This window comes from Mustela erminea, chromosome 4, assembly GCF_009829155.1.
Source record: "Mustela erminea isolate mMusErm1 chromosome 4, mMusErm1.Pri, whole genome shotgun sequence".
Classification (NCBI taxonomy): Eukaryota; Metazoa; Chordata; class Mammalia; order Carnivora; family Mustelidae; genus Mustela; species Mustela erminea.
In genome coordinates, this window is record NC_045617.1 from 55,890,450 (window position 1) to 55,905,062 (window position 14,613).

General features: G+C 39.3%; 1 long non-coding RNA gene across 2 annotated transcripts in view; it reads left to right on the forward strand.

Moving 5' to 3' along the window:
• The window catches only part of LOC116588367, a 249,992-nt gene that overhangs the window by 32,844 nt on the left and 202,535 nt on the right, over positions 1-14,613 (forward strand). For both annotated transcript variants that reach the window (XR_004284916.1, XR_004284915.1), the window contains exon 2: positions 9,781-9,920. This is a non-coding gene — a long non-coding RNA (uncharacterized LOC116588367). The remainder of the gene's footprint in view (positions 1-9,780; positions 9,921-14,613) is intronic.

The following is a 14,613-nucleotide window of genomic DNA, read 5'->3' on the forward strand; positions in this document are numbered from 1 at the left end:
GTTTAAAAATAGATCACTTCACCTTCTATTCAAGACAAAAGTGAGGAACCAGAAAGGTTGTATGGAGACCTTAAAAGAATCCCTTCTTGCCTAGAGCTGCAGAACAGACCTGAATGAGTATCAGACCGAAAACTCAATTGTTGGGTCACAGAATTACAGCTCCAGTGAAGCCTGCATCTCTTTTGCTAAGGTTGGAACACTGGTTGGGAAAGAAGAGATTCTGAGATAGGGACATTTGTTACAGACATGATTTGAATCCCCAAATCATCCTGAATGTCCCTTGCTATTGCAAATAGTTCCTCCTCCCCTGTCTCAGGAAATCACCCTTTTTTCTTCCTGAGGCCTTGCAATGGTATTTCCTGAAGCTGTTGCCTTACCAGGAGAATACCTATTCCTTTAGACCTACCCACAAGGCCTCCAGACTCAGAAGGAGAGTTAAATCACAATATGGCACAGAGGAGAACTGCCCATTCACTTGAGGGACATAGGGTATAGTACATAGACCAAAGGAACTACAGGTGCTTTTCATTACTTTTAGATGGGCCAAAACCCAGGGGCTAGGACACGAGAGAATAGATTCTAATGGCTGAGATGAGGGATTTGCAAGCTTTGACTCATAGGCCAATGGCCCACCACCTGCTTTTGTATGACATGCAAACGAAGAATGATTTTTATGTTTCTACATGGCTGGAAAAGAAAGTATTTTATGTCGTCTGGAAATGATACAAAAATTCAAATTTCAGTGTCCATCAATAAAGCTTTATTGGGATGCTGCCATGCCCTTTGGGCTGTGGGTAATTTTGCTCTGCAAGGTGAACTGTCACTGGCTCTAACAGCTAAAAACTATTTACAATTGGTCTCTTTACAGAGAAATTTTGCTGAATCATGTTCCATATCCTGGAGAAAATAGTTTCAAGTGTCACTATTAAATTGGGATCCTAATTTTAGTGGGGATAATGAGATCCTGGCTAAGCAGAGGCCAGGTGGTGGTGTTTAACCATTAGCGAGACAAAGTAGGCACAATCTCTATTATAGGCAGGGTCAGAGTGGCCAACTGCTTCACTTGGAATCTGTGGTGGTGGTGAGTTGATCGTGGCCTATAGGTATAAAACGAATGTGTATTCTACTAAGATATTGACTGAGCTATAGAACCTTGTGGCATAAACAGGATTAGAGAAACTCTGTTATGAGACTTCACTGGCTCTCATCAAGTCTAGACTTAAGCCAGTTCAGAACTAGGGGGATAACTGAGGAAAAGCTGGGTCCCTGTGAAGTCTCCTGTTGAAAGTGACATAGCCACAAATGTAAACTATAAATCTTTTTTGAAGCATTTCCCACAGGCCATTTATAGGGTGATTGTGCTTTGGGGAGAGGGAATTCCCCAGATCTTCCATATAAGATACTCTGGGTTGAGGCTGATCACTAAATACACATTATGCCGTTGTGACCTACCTATCAGTCAGTGTGGGGACTTTTGGAGTTAGATGATGGAATCATTTTTAAACAAATTACCATTATGAAAAAACTTTAAGCCCATTGTGGAAAGGTTTCAAACACCTAGAGGCATATAGAATAGTTATAATAATATACTCATTCTCCACTTTAACAATTATCAATATTTTGCATATATTGTTTTATCTAACCATACTAACACGTTCCCCTTGGTGTTTTTTCTGATATTTGGTCAAGAAGTTTTGTCATACTTCCATTTAATTTACTGATGTTGTTTGTCGAAAAGCTAAGCAGATCTTGAAGAATGACAATGGGTTATCATTAACTTAAGTAGTAATACCATTATAGCTGCTCTTCAGATATGGTATTTTCCTAAAGTAAATCAATACAGTCCTGCTCCTTGTTTGCAGCTATGACCTATCAAAATTAATAATAATAATAATGATAAGAACCAAGAAATAATTTCTATATCCAATAGTAAAATCCAAAGCAATTTTCATTTTTACAGAGAAAGTGGCCAGAGTAAATTCTTTAATAGACTATGTCAATTCTTCTGCTCTGTGTTTTAAAGTACTAGAAGCACCTTGATCATATTGATGACCTGCAAAAATTTACACTGATCCGTTGCATTGATGACATGTTGATCAGAACCGGTGAGTGAAAAATAGCACTTACCTTGGTAAGACTTCTGTGTGTCTGTGGCTAAGCGATAAACTCCACAAAAATTCGAGGATCTGCCATGTTGGTGAGGTGCTGGAATTCTAACATTCTTCTGTTTATCTGGATACTCTTAAAGTGAAAGTCAAGTTATTATAACTTGAACTGTCTACCACAAATGATTTTGCATAGGCCTTTTTGGATTTGGGAAGCTCTATAAACCACCTTTGTGTATTTTACTCTGACTCATTTACTGACTTGCTTACAAGTTTATTATTTTTGAGAAGAGATCTAAAGGGAGCTCTATAGAATTTTGCACTGTGGTACGAGCTGCCTTACACTGGGACCTGATGATTCTTGCTGTATCTATGGCCTCCAGCAAGCCTCTGTAGAAGGATCACTGTGTATTGGCTTTCATACCCCAGGATTTCAGAGTAAACTCTGACCTTTTCTACTGTCAAGATTCTCTGTGTGAGAAGCAGCTCCTGTTTTGCGATGGGTTCCTTAGAAAGATGGAATAACTGGCCATGAGACACCAATGACTCTAAGATCTGAGAAACTCATCATTGCCTGGTGTTTTCTGATCTTCCATATCCTAAATTGACAGCAATCCATCATTAATTCACAGTGGGTCTGGGTCGGAGTAGGTCCAGAGGGTGCTAGTAAATTTGATGAAAAGGTGGCTCAGGCTCTTATGGTATCATTTTCTCCTTCACCACCTTTCCTTCATCTCACACATATAGCCCCATGGGGAGTTACCTATGACCAACGAACAGGAGAAGAGAAATTGAAAGCCTGGTTTACATGTGAGTGTGTATAATTAGCTGGCAAAGGCTGGTTTCAGAGAGCTAAAATATTTCTACTGACTTCGTTAAGCATATCTTCATGGTCACTGGTATAGGAGAGCTTCCTAATGGGCAGAACTTCAGTAGTCCATCTGGTGGTCTTTTGTCCTTAGAAGGATGGCCTGAAGTATAGATATGCATGGGCTCATAGGCCTGCTCGGGGGTTAGCTGAAAAATCAGGTTCTTAGAAAAATGGCAGATATGGTGACAAGAAGGCCTTAGAAAAAGGGAATGCCCATCCATGGCAGGCTCTCAGTAGTGAAGGGACAAGATGACCTGTGCGGTAGATATCAGCCTCTTTTTACCAGCCACAGTGCCTGCCCAAAGGACTCATTTACAAAGTGGACATACCATCAGGGATGGAAGCTATACATAGGCTTGACAGCATAGACTCTCCTTTATCAAGGCTAATTATCAATTGCTATTGCTGAGTGTCCATCCTATCTACTTCCTGCCAGTATGGCTTCATTCTTTGGAGGAACAAGCGAGCCACCCAGTGATAAACTGAGTTTACTGATTGAGGCTATCCTTATAGGACTGATGTTCTGATGAAAGATTTGTCTTCCTTTCCCATGTTTCTTTTTCTTTTTTAAGATTTTATTTATTTATTTGACAGAGATCACAAGCAGGCAGAGAGGCAGGCAGAGAGAGAGGAAGGGAACCAGGCTCCCCACTCAGCAGAGAGCCCAATGTGGGGCTCAATCCCAGGACCGTGAGATCATGACCTGAGCCAAAGGCAGAGGCTTTAACCCACTGAGCCACCCAGGCGCCCCCCACATTTCTTTAGTTAGTACCACCATTTACTATTGAGAGAACTGCAAAATGCCATGGTGTTCTTGACAACATCATCTTTGACCAAGAAACTCATTTCTTACAGTCGGACCATATAATCTGGGAACTCAGAAGTGGAGTTGTGAGTGACTCTTCTCACTATTATACCTGATAATCTAGAATTTCTGCTTTGCACTTTTGCAACATTGGCTGGGTGAGTTGAGTCATATTGCCCAAAGGATGGGTGTTTCCATTAGGATATACAGTCATGTTGCAGTAAATTAGAGAGAATGCATCCCCCATTATTTCAGGCTCTCCAAGGCACTGAAGCAATGAAGCCATAATGCCTGGTCCCTATTACCAAAGGGAAATTGAATTACTGTTTTACAAGGAGTTAAGGAGGACCGAATCTGAAAGATAGTCACTGGGGCAACTCTAGCACTTACTATATATTTGCTTATTGTCCCCCTAAACTATAAGCTCCATGAGGATGGGACTCTGCCCATCTCCTTCATTGCTGTATCCCTGGCTCCTATAGTAGTTGTTTAATAAATATTTGCTGAGTGAATGGATCTGCACAGGTGACTCCATCAACTGGGAGTTAAAATTTTAGACTCTGGAGTCTGGGTCTTTATCTAGGTTTCATTACGTTTGCCTGTTTGACTGACAGGAACCTGTGACCTGAACCTTCCTCTGTATTAGCCCCCTCGTTCAAGGGTACCTGCTACAAGTCTGAGTCTCTTACTTACAAATCCATAGTCTAAAAGTCTTAAAAAATTCTTAAGTTTGTGTATGTTTGCCACAGATTTATTTGGGGGCAAAACCTGGCTTGATTTGAATTGATATAAGCTACCTTATTGAATTTATTTTTTTCCAATTAGTGTGAATATTCATAGATTTGATAAATATTAACATGCTTGAATACAGAGTATTTCTGTAGGGTCTGTGGATGTCTTGTCTTTCATGGCATAGATACCTTATTCCCTTTCTAAAATCTGAAAAAAATCTGAATTTCAAGACATATTTGACTTTAGAGTTTTGAGTATAGAATTGTGTACCAATAGTAGTACCTACCTTATTAGATTGTTTATGGATTCAATGACTTAATAGATGTAAAGTACTTAGTGCCTGCCACACAGTAAACAATAAGTGTTAGCTGTCACTAGTGTTTAAGATGCTTGGTTTTTTCTGATGTTGTGGTAGTGAGATCTCTTTAACTCTTTTCACATCATATTTGAGACTGGTTTGTATCTTTTAGAGCTTTTCATGGGGGCTGGGTAATGTGTATTGTGCTTCTTTTCTGTGTAGGAGGGACAGGAGAAAGGAGGACAGCTCATCTGGATTCTGGAAAGCCACATTTTGTGAGACTTGTTTCTGCTTTCACTATTCCAGTTTGTCCAAAGCCTTGCCCAGGGTTTACTACAACAATGTGAGGTCATGTCTGAAGCCTGGAGAGAGATCCAATGTAGGGTAAATTCTGCAAACTATTCCTCACACAGAGATAAGCTCTGCTTTCTTCACCTGCTTCTTCCCAGCTGGGGTTCTAATGACCCAAACTAAGATAAAACTTGTGGGCTGGACCTATAACCTCATCACCTGCTGGGAAGGAGTGGCTTAACACCTGGGGTCCTTTGTGCCTTCATCCGGGGCCTTTATCATTTTCAAAGGAGTCTGTTTTAAGTCTCTTCTGTTCATATCTTTTTTGTTTGTTTGTTTTGTTTTTGGTGTTCTGTTTCCGCTAGATGCATATATTTTGTTGGATATAATTAGCCCTAGGTCATTGTGAATAGTCTGCCTTCTCTTTGCAGCTTTGCTCTGAGCTGGAAAAAAAAAAGGACTTGAAATAGATAATAAACTCTGGAAATTTTTTTTTCCTTATTCTGGGGGAACACAGCTAGATTTTTATGTTTTCTTTCTTTGGACTTTCTATACCTTTGGTCTTCCTCCTACCTTGGAAGTATTCTTTTCATATATATTTAGTTTTTCATATATATATATTTTTTTCATGTATATGTGTGTTTGTATATATATATGTGTGTGTGTGTGTGTGTGTGTGTGTGTGTATAAAACTTTGTCCTCTCTCTCCCTTTTTATTTTTTTCCTTCACTATTAGTAGCTATACTAGTTCCTGGAATAATCTTTCTTTCCATCTCCTCCCCCTCTTCAGCTTATGTTTTTCACAGAGTAGGCATAAGGCTGTGCCTCTTCTTATGTTTGATTGCTACTGGTTTAGTTTTTTATGTCTTGTTTTACTTAAAATTTGTAAATTTATTTAGTTGTGGTGGGAGAGAATCTGTGATAGCTTCAGTCTGCCAAGTTACTCTGAAAATCTCATCAACTGCATGGTCTTTTATAGCATAAAGGTATGTTGTCCTTTAGGGCAGTTCACAGGAATTTATGGGTCAGCGTAACTAGACACGGGGTAGTTAAATTTTTGTGTGTGGAAGGGAGTCAGAAGATGCCCATAGAGCTGAGCCCATCTAAGTGCCGCAGTGAATGAGTTCCATCAGTTCAGGTGCACTGATTGCATATACTCCCATTATCCCCCTTCCTTCTTCCTGCGGGATCCAGCAGATCAAAGAACTAATGACCTGGCTGCTCAGAAAATTATTTCAATTCTTCACTTCAGTATCCATGTAGAACGTAGCATGAAAGGACCACATACTCTAAGGCATACATTCTCTCCATCATTTATTGTACACATATTTTTTGAGCACCCACTATGAGCCGGATACCTGCCGATAGAGCAGAAAATAAAAGAAACAGGAATTGCTACCTTCATGGAACCTACGTATATAGGAAGGAAACAGACAATAGGCAAAATGGATAAGTACATTACGTAGCTTATTAGAAGATGCTTAGCTATTGAGAAAAAGAATCTTGGAAAACCAATAGAACTGGAGGCAGAGGGAGGGTTACAAATTTCCCCTGCTTAGAGAAAGTCTCACTGAGAAAGTGTCATCTGAAAAAAGATTTGAATGATAGGAGGAAGCAAATCATGCATATTTCTGGGGGGAAGAAGATTCCAAGCAGAGGGAACAGCAAGATAACATTTTTCTTCTTCTTTTTTTTTTTTTTTTCTCCTCCTTTCTGCTGGAGATAGCAGATAAAAGTGTTTTAATGAGTGGGTTGCTCAGAAAATGGTTTTAATTCTTCACTTCCTATCTATGTAAGAGATAGCCTGAAGGGGCTGCATACTTTAAAGCAATTATTAACATTTGTAATAAAACTTAAGTATTCCTTTTGGCAAAGAGAATGAGTATGCATAAGTTAGTAACTGTCAATAAATATATGTTCTACTAAATTTAACTTGGTGCTTTTTCTTTGAGTTAGCCCTTTTAGGAGACTGGTTATAAACCCCAAAAAGGCCTGAGTGGCCATTAGCAGAGATAAACATTTAAGTTACAGAAGATCTGAGTTCTCTCAAGAAAAAGTTTCTACCTAGTTTCTGTCTGTATCTTCCTTGTTCGCTCTTTTAATACGCAAATAATGGTCTGGGTTTAAATTGTGATTTCCTCTGTAGTCTTGCATGGATCTTTAGATGTCTACTTTATAAAGCAGAGGAACATGATCTAAAAGCAAACAAACTTCTACTTCACTGAGCTGGGTGGGTTTATCAGGTGATTTCAATCTGAAAGTAAATTGTTCTCTGGAGATTATATGCTTATTACTGGCTTTTTTTTTTTTTTTTTTTTTTTAAAGAAAGGATTTAACAAATAACTTGCAACATACACCTGGCTGTATTTGAAAAAGACATAATAAAACAGTCTTAAGGATTTAGAACAATGATCTAAAAATAGCCGAGACTGTATTCCCATTTGGAAAAAAAAAAATCGCTATGAAATGATTTTTTTCTTCTCATTCTGAGCATTGCATAAAGCAAAACCAATTCACAGCAACTAAAGTATATTCGCAAAGAGAAATCTCAAGTCATTTTCAGCTCAGGACTCTGGAGACCTCATTATATTGCCATTACAAACAGACCTGAAGCAAGTTGTTTATGCCTTTGTGCTAGTGAGTTAAGCAAATGTCACAGGGATTGCTATGCAGATACATTTACCAGTTGCTGGCACTCGTACAGATAGGCCCTGATCTACCCTTACCGGATTAGGGTGGCTAGACATACAGTACTTAAATTTTTGTGTGCAAAAGGGAGTCAGAAGATGCCCACAGAACTGAGTCCTACTAAGTACCACAGTGAATGACCCCCATTAATTCAAGTCCACTGATTGCAAACACTCCCATTTTTTTTTTCCTCCTCTTTTCTGCTGGATACAGCAGATCAAAGGCCTCTAATAACTGCTCAGAAAATTGTTTCAATTCTTCAATTTTTTCAATTCTTCAATTCTTCAGTATCCATGTGCAATATAGCTGAAGGGGCTTCATACCTTAAAGCAGGTGTTCTCATTTTATGGAATTAACACATTTTTGAAAAATTGTGTCCTAATTTAATTGTATCTTAAAAGTTTTATATCGGGGTGCCTGGGTGGCTGTCGTTAAGCCTCTGCCTTTGGGTCAGGTCATGATCCCAGAGTCCTGGGATGGAGCCCTGCATCAGGCGCCCTGCTCAGCAGGAAGCCTGTTTCTCCCTCTCCCACTTCCCCTGCTTGTGTTCCCTCTCTCACTGTGTCTCTCTCTGTCAAATACATAAAAAATATTTTTTTTTATTTTTTTTTTAAGATTTTATTTATTTATTTGACAGAGATCACAAGCAGGCAGAGAGGCAGGCAGAGAGAGAGAGAGGGGAAGCAGGCTCCCTGCTGAGCAGAGAGCCCTATGCAGGGCTAGAAGCAGGGCTTGATCCCAGGACCCTGAGATCATGACCTGAGCCAAAGGCAGAGGCTTTAACCCACTGAGACACCCAGGCGTCCCTAAAAAAAGTTTTTTATCATTGAATCCCCGAGGGCATGCTCTCTGAGCAGGTTTCTCAGAATGACAGATCATTATAGGTTTTTTTTGAAAATTCCCATGTATCACCCCACTCCTTTTCTGCTCTGTCCTTCCAAAGGGAATGGGGATTCTTCCCTCTTGCTTTCACAGTGAGTAGGAATCTCCATTGTGGAGTGTTGCGTTCTAGTTCCGGAGAATATACTGGCTTGTGGAAGTGCTGGAGACAAGGTTGAGAACTCTGAGCAGAATTCCTCTTCTGTGGCCCTCCAAAATGAAGCTTGCACTGCAATGTTAGGAAAGTTTCCATACTGTATTGCTACTCTCTCTGTTCCTATGACTACCTATCAGGTCCTCCTAAGAGCATCTTGAGGGCAAGAATGGGGATTGCTTATACTGTACCACCATATATATAGCAACTGCTCAATACATATTTATTGAATGGATGAATCACTAATTTTAAAGATACAGTATATGTTTTGAGAGCTCAAAGTAGTACAAGATTATCTTGGTCTTTAAGGAATTTAAAATCTAATGAGCACCATAAAACATATGTGTAAGGAGGAAAAACAAATTTTGGGGTAAGACACAGCAGTCTTCCAATTACATCCTATTAAACGAGAGGCCATTTTATTTGTCTGAGGACCTTGATAGATTTGCATACACAAATGTAGGCCTGATGCTAATTTTGAGCAGAGAGAACTGGAGGGAATTGAATTGTTCTACCAAACAGAACGAAAATATAGTTTCTAGAAGTTGATCCAGAAGGGACAGGGAAGGGATTGAGGCTGACAGGAGGGTGAGTGGCCTTTTTTGGACTATTGTGATGTAGACCCTGCTAGGTTTCGCCACTTATTCGATAAGGACTGTCGAGTGCAGATTGGTGAAGATAGGTGAAAATAGGTATGCTCACTCCTTGTACAATATATGACATAGGATACATACATCCCTGTGCCATTGCGCGCACACGCGCGCACACACACACACACACACACACACACACACATTTCTGAAGGAATAATATGCAAAATATCAACTGACTAGATATTTCTGTAATTGTGATATACATTTCTTCTGTTCACCAAACTTTTGATTAAGTCTATTATTTATATAAAATCTTATATGAATGAGGCTTATTTGCTTATCATTGGTTGGTTTTGTTTTGCAGACATCAGGGAAAGGAGTTGATTTCTACATCTGTATTGACCAAGGGCACAATAAGAGCAGCAAGGATAGGAGAGGAAGATGATCCACACACTGAATTAATTGAAAAGAAGAAAGGGTTCAGAGCCAAAGATGAATAGAAGTGTAAGCCATACCCAGCAATTCATCAGAATTTTGTGGTGTGTTAAGGACGGGCAGAAAAGGGGTTTGAGACACACAGAGATAGATCTTAATTGGTAGAAAGGCCCTAACTGACATCTGAGTTATAGATACATGAAAAAAAAAGAAACCAAAATCACACTGCAATATCTTATAAATGTCAGATGAATGACAGATCAAACGAATAGTAAAGGGGTTGAAAGTGGGAGATATCATTTGAGCTGAGGCAGATGGGAAGGTTTTGTGGCTTTTTTTGTTGATTTGTTTTGTTTTTGTTTTCTGATGGGAAAGTTTTTGAAGGAATTAGGACTCCACTTGGAATCTTGTGAAAGAGAGAAGTGAATTTCTGATAAGGGTAATAACTTCTTATTTGACTCCTAGAATTTGTAGACAGTATGCTAGACTGTCCATATATATGTGTGTGTGTGTGTATGTATATATATATATATATATATATATATATATATATAATTAGGATTTGATTCTTCTCTTCAAGGAACACAAACCTCAGGGTAAAAATAGTTTCATAGGCATGCCAGGGTGTCTCAGTCAGTTAAGCATCCAACTCTTGATTTTGGCTCAGGTCATTATCTCAGGGTCATGAGATCGAGCCTCACATAGGGCTCTGTGCTGAGCGTGGCACCTACCTAAGATTCTCTCTCTCCCCCTCCCTTTGCCCTTCCCCTCCTTCAGAAAAACAAAGAGTTTCATAAGCAAGTCATGGTAATATCTGATAATGTAATGAGTCACAAGCTGGTGTCGGACAAGTGGAGGGACACATGTAGGAATGACTCCTTCTGCTTAATGTTGTTTCAGGGAAGATTTCCCTAAGAACTTGCCATGTGAAGGGGGCTTGAAGGAAGCATAGACTACGACCAGGTGGACTATAAGAAAGAGTGTTTTCATCAAAGAGAATGATGTGAACAAAGCTAGGAGACCTGAAGCACACAGGTGTGTAAAATATGGCAAAGTCTGATGTGGCTGAAGCACCAGGGCATGTGCCAGGAGAAGGCTGGACTGTCACTCTGGGACAAGGAGGTGATAGCTTTGAATGGCATTGTTTACAGGGAGGAGGCTTTCACACATTTCCAAAATGACATAATTTTGGAAAGAGAACCACATTTGGGAGGAGGATGACAACAGAAGAGGAAGAATGGATGTCCAACACTTGCATGGTTTTAAATATATTTGTGCTGAGTATGTTCTATGTGTTTCCCACATCTTATCTACTCAAGACAATGCCAGGAAGTAGGTCCCATTATAAACCCCATTTAATAGATGAGGAAGCTATACAGGTTACCTAGCAAGTCAGTGGTGGGATCAGGTTTGAACTCATTGATCTGATGGCAGAAGCCATACTTTTACAGCAATCTCCACTGAACTGCCTTTTAAAAATTATAAAACCAAAGCAAAATCCAAGGTAAAGATCCTGAGAGTTTAAAAGTAGGACAATTAAAATGGGGCTGGAACCCAAAAGCACTCTAGAAAGTGTGGCAAAAAGAGGTGTCAAGGATGAATCAGTTTCTTGTTTGAGTTGTCTGATCAGTGGTGAAGATATTAAACCAAAAAGACATCCCAGTTTACTCAGAAAATAAGAAAACAGCTTTTCAATCGATCATTATCCTCATGCTCTCAAGAAGCATCTAACCGAATTGTGATGGAGTTGTGAGCTGCTATTTCACTATATATGGGCAACCTCAAATTCACAGAAATGCTGATGGTGCAACTGTTGGATTAAATTTAAATCTGTGAGGGGCACCTGAGTGGTTTAGTCATTGAGCGTCCATCTTGGGCTCAGGCCATGTTCCCTGCCATCCTGGGATCCAGCCCGGAGTCAGGCTCTCTCTGCTCAGCAGGGAGCCTGTTCTTCCCTCTGTCTGCTGCTCCCCCTACTTGTGCTCTTTCTTTCTGTCAAATAAATAACATTTATATATATAAAAAAAAAATAGCTCTGTGAGACACAATACACAAAAATTCAAATACAAAGGGGAGGTTCAGTCAATCAATCAATCATTCCATTGTTTGGTGTCATGTTAACGAGAACATCTGGAAGACTAAATGAGTTTCACTTTTCATATAGCTTCTTTGCCGTGTTGTCGCTGCTACATTTAAGAAATGAGGCCACCCTCAGAGATACGTATGCAAAGAAGCTGGCAGTAATAGCATCTGTGGCTGATTCTGGATTGTAAAAACATTCATAGCCCCCGGCATGTGCAAAGAGATTGCTGAATTTCACGAAATAATAAAAATAATAATGCTTCATATTGATACAATGCTTTACATAGTTTTCACAACTCTGCCAGAAAAGAGATACAAAAATGAATATGCATTCCTAAAAGATAAGTGAAACGGCAGCATGTCTGACTCCTTAATATTCTTTCGGTGTTTTTTGGAAATCCATAGTGTATTTGGAACTGAATGGGGATTAAAGGGAGTTCAGCAGAGTCAGATCACATGTGATTTGTTTCTTGAATATTTTCTAAACCAGCAGGGAGAATGTTAAGATGTTTTATTTCCTACATGTTGACCTAGTTAGAAGATACTGTCCCCTGGTTGAACTCTATGCTTCATGTTGTTAACATGCTTTGTGCTTATTTAGTTTTTAAATGTGTTTATTCATTCGGTGTTTGTGCAGTTGATTCTATGTAAGATAGTCTGGTGTCAGGAAGTTTTCATTTGAAGCCACCGGAGGACCGGGATCCCATCTGTTCACTTGCAATACCCAGTATGGCACACAGAGATGGGCCGAGTTGTGCTGAACAAATGACTTTGCTTGATGACAATATAATAAATGACGATTTCTGAATACCTTTGGGGATACCTAGATAACTCTTTGGAATACAAATCCATCACTTTTAGCCACAATATATTGTATGTGTAGATACATGTGCTATAATATGATTATCACTTCAGAGAAAGATGCCTTTGTTTCACACCAAATATTCAAGAGAGAGCAGATAAGTGACATTTTCATCCCTATAATATTTACAGAATAGCATCCAGTCATGGCACTTTTACGTGATGATTTCATTAAGGGCCACCAGCTACTGAATTTATGCCCTGCTGTGAACTTTACCAATAAAGTGCTAAGCATTCAAATGTTTTACATCAAATTCAATATCTACAGCAATCTAATGAGGGTAGTAATATTATTCCTGTTTTATAGATCAAGAATACAAAGCTTAAAGAGGTTGATTAACTTTCTGGAGGTCATACTATTAGTGGATCAGGCCTTGAATATTCAAGGGGGTTCCAAAGGTGGTGTTCTTTTTACTACCACAACAACCGAGGCTGAAGGTTAACAACATCTCAGGAGACTCAGCAAGATTTGAGAGATCAGGGATGGAAAGGTTGTTAAGGAACCAATCCCATGCTAAGACTACAGAGGCCAAGCAAAGCTCTCTCAAAACAGTGCACTTGTGATTAGTATTTATTTACACTTACCTCCCCACCTATCTGCACTTAGCTATTTACCCTTTTACTCAATTAGTGAGCTTGGCAAAGTAAGTTATTTGCAAGTACTATCGTATATCAACGTATCAACAACACTGAAAACAAGCCATACTTATACCAATTTACTTAAATTCTATTTCTTTCAATCCAATGCCACACATAACTATTAACTGAGCATCTATAATGTGCAGTTTTATTGTGCTAAGCACTGCAGCAAGATTGAGGACACAAAAGAACCGTGGTTGTTCCTCTCCTTAAGTTTGCTGGGGAAGGGTAGGCCAGCTGTTCTCTGCCCCTCTTTTTTTGCATATCTACAAGGCATATTTATTGAGCTACTTTCTGGCATCTTTACTCAAAAAATTCTAAACCAACTTTGAAAAGCATTGGATAGCTCTTTTAGTTTGGAGCAATATCATAAAATCTAAGGAGTGAAATCTTCATACAACGGATATGTGCAGGAGAATATCCAGGGAAGTAAACCAAGATATCACAAGGATGATTACAAGAGTGAAAATACACACACAGATACACACACACACACACACACACACAATCTGAAAGTAAACCCTGTATTAAAATACAATAGGGATTAGAAATCACATGTAAATTGTGGAAATTTCACAGGGAAAAACTTGAACTTAGAAAAATTCAAGTTCGAATTAATTGCTTTATTTTTTTAAATAAAATCTGTTTGTTTGCATGAGATGCCAGTTCCATCAGGTAGCAGAAAAATGAATTTATTTACATTCAGGTAAACTTGGTCAAAGTAAAGGCTAATTTGGTTGTACACTCAGTCAAGTTCAGGTTTCCTTGCTTCTCCTTATTGAATTGTGTTTAAGTTCCAGGATGCTTACAATAGGATCACAACATAGAGCATTAGTGAAGAAGGTGAGTCTACTCCTTGAGTGCTCTCTGTCTACCTTCGCCAATGCCACACAGTATCCCTTATTGGCTTTTGGCATCTGCTCCTGATGTCCATAGTTCCTGGATTCCACAACCAAGTCCTCTATGAAGTTTCCTCTTTCAAACTGCAAGACCCGCTCCCAGCCTTATGTACTTCCTCTTTAAAGGGTTGGAAATTGTCTTTAGCACTGTAGGGTGTCCATGACTTTGTTAGCCTGCTTTTAGGCTCCTTGGTCTAGATGGTTTAGTTTGCAGAAGCCATCTTACTGTTCTGGTGCTATGTTGAATAGGGCCTCCATCACAAAGTCTGAAGCCTCTCTAG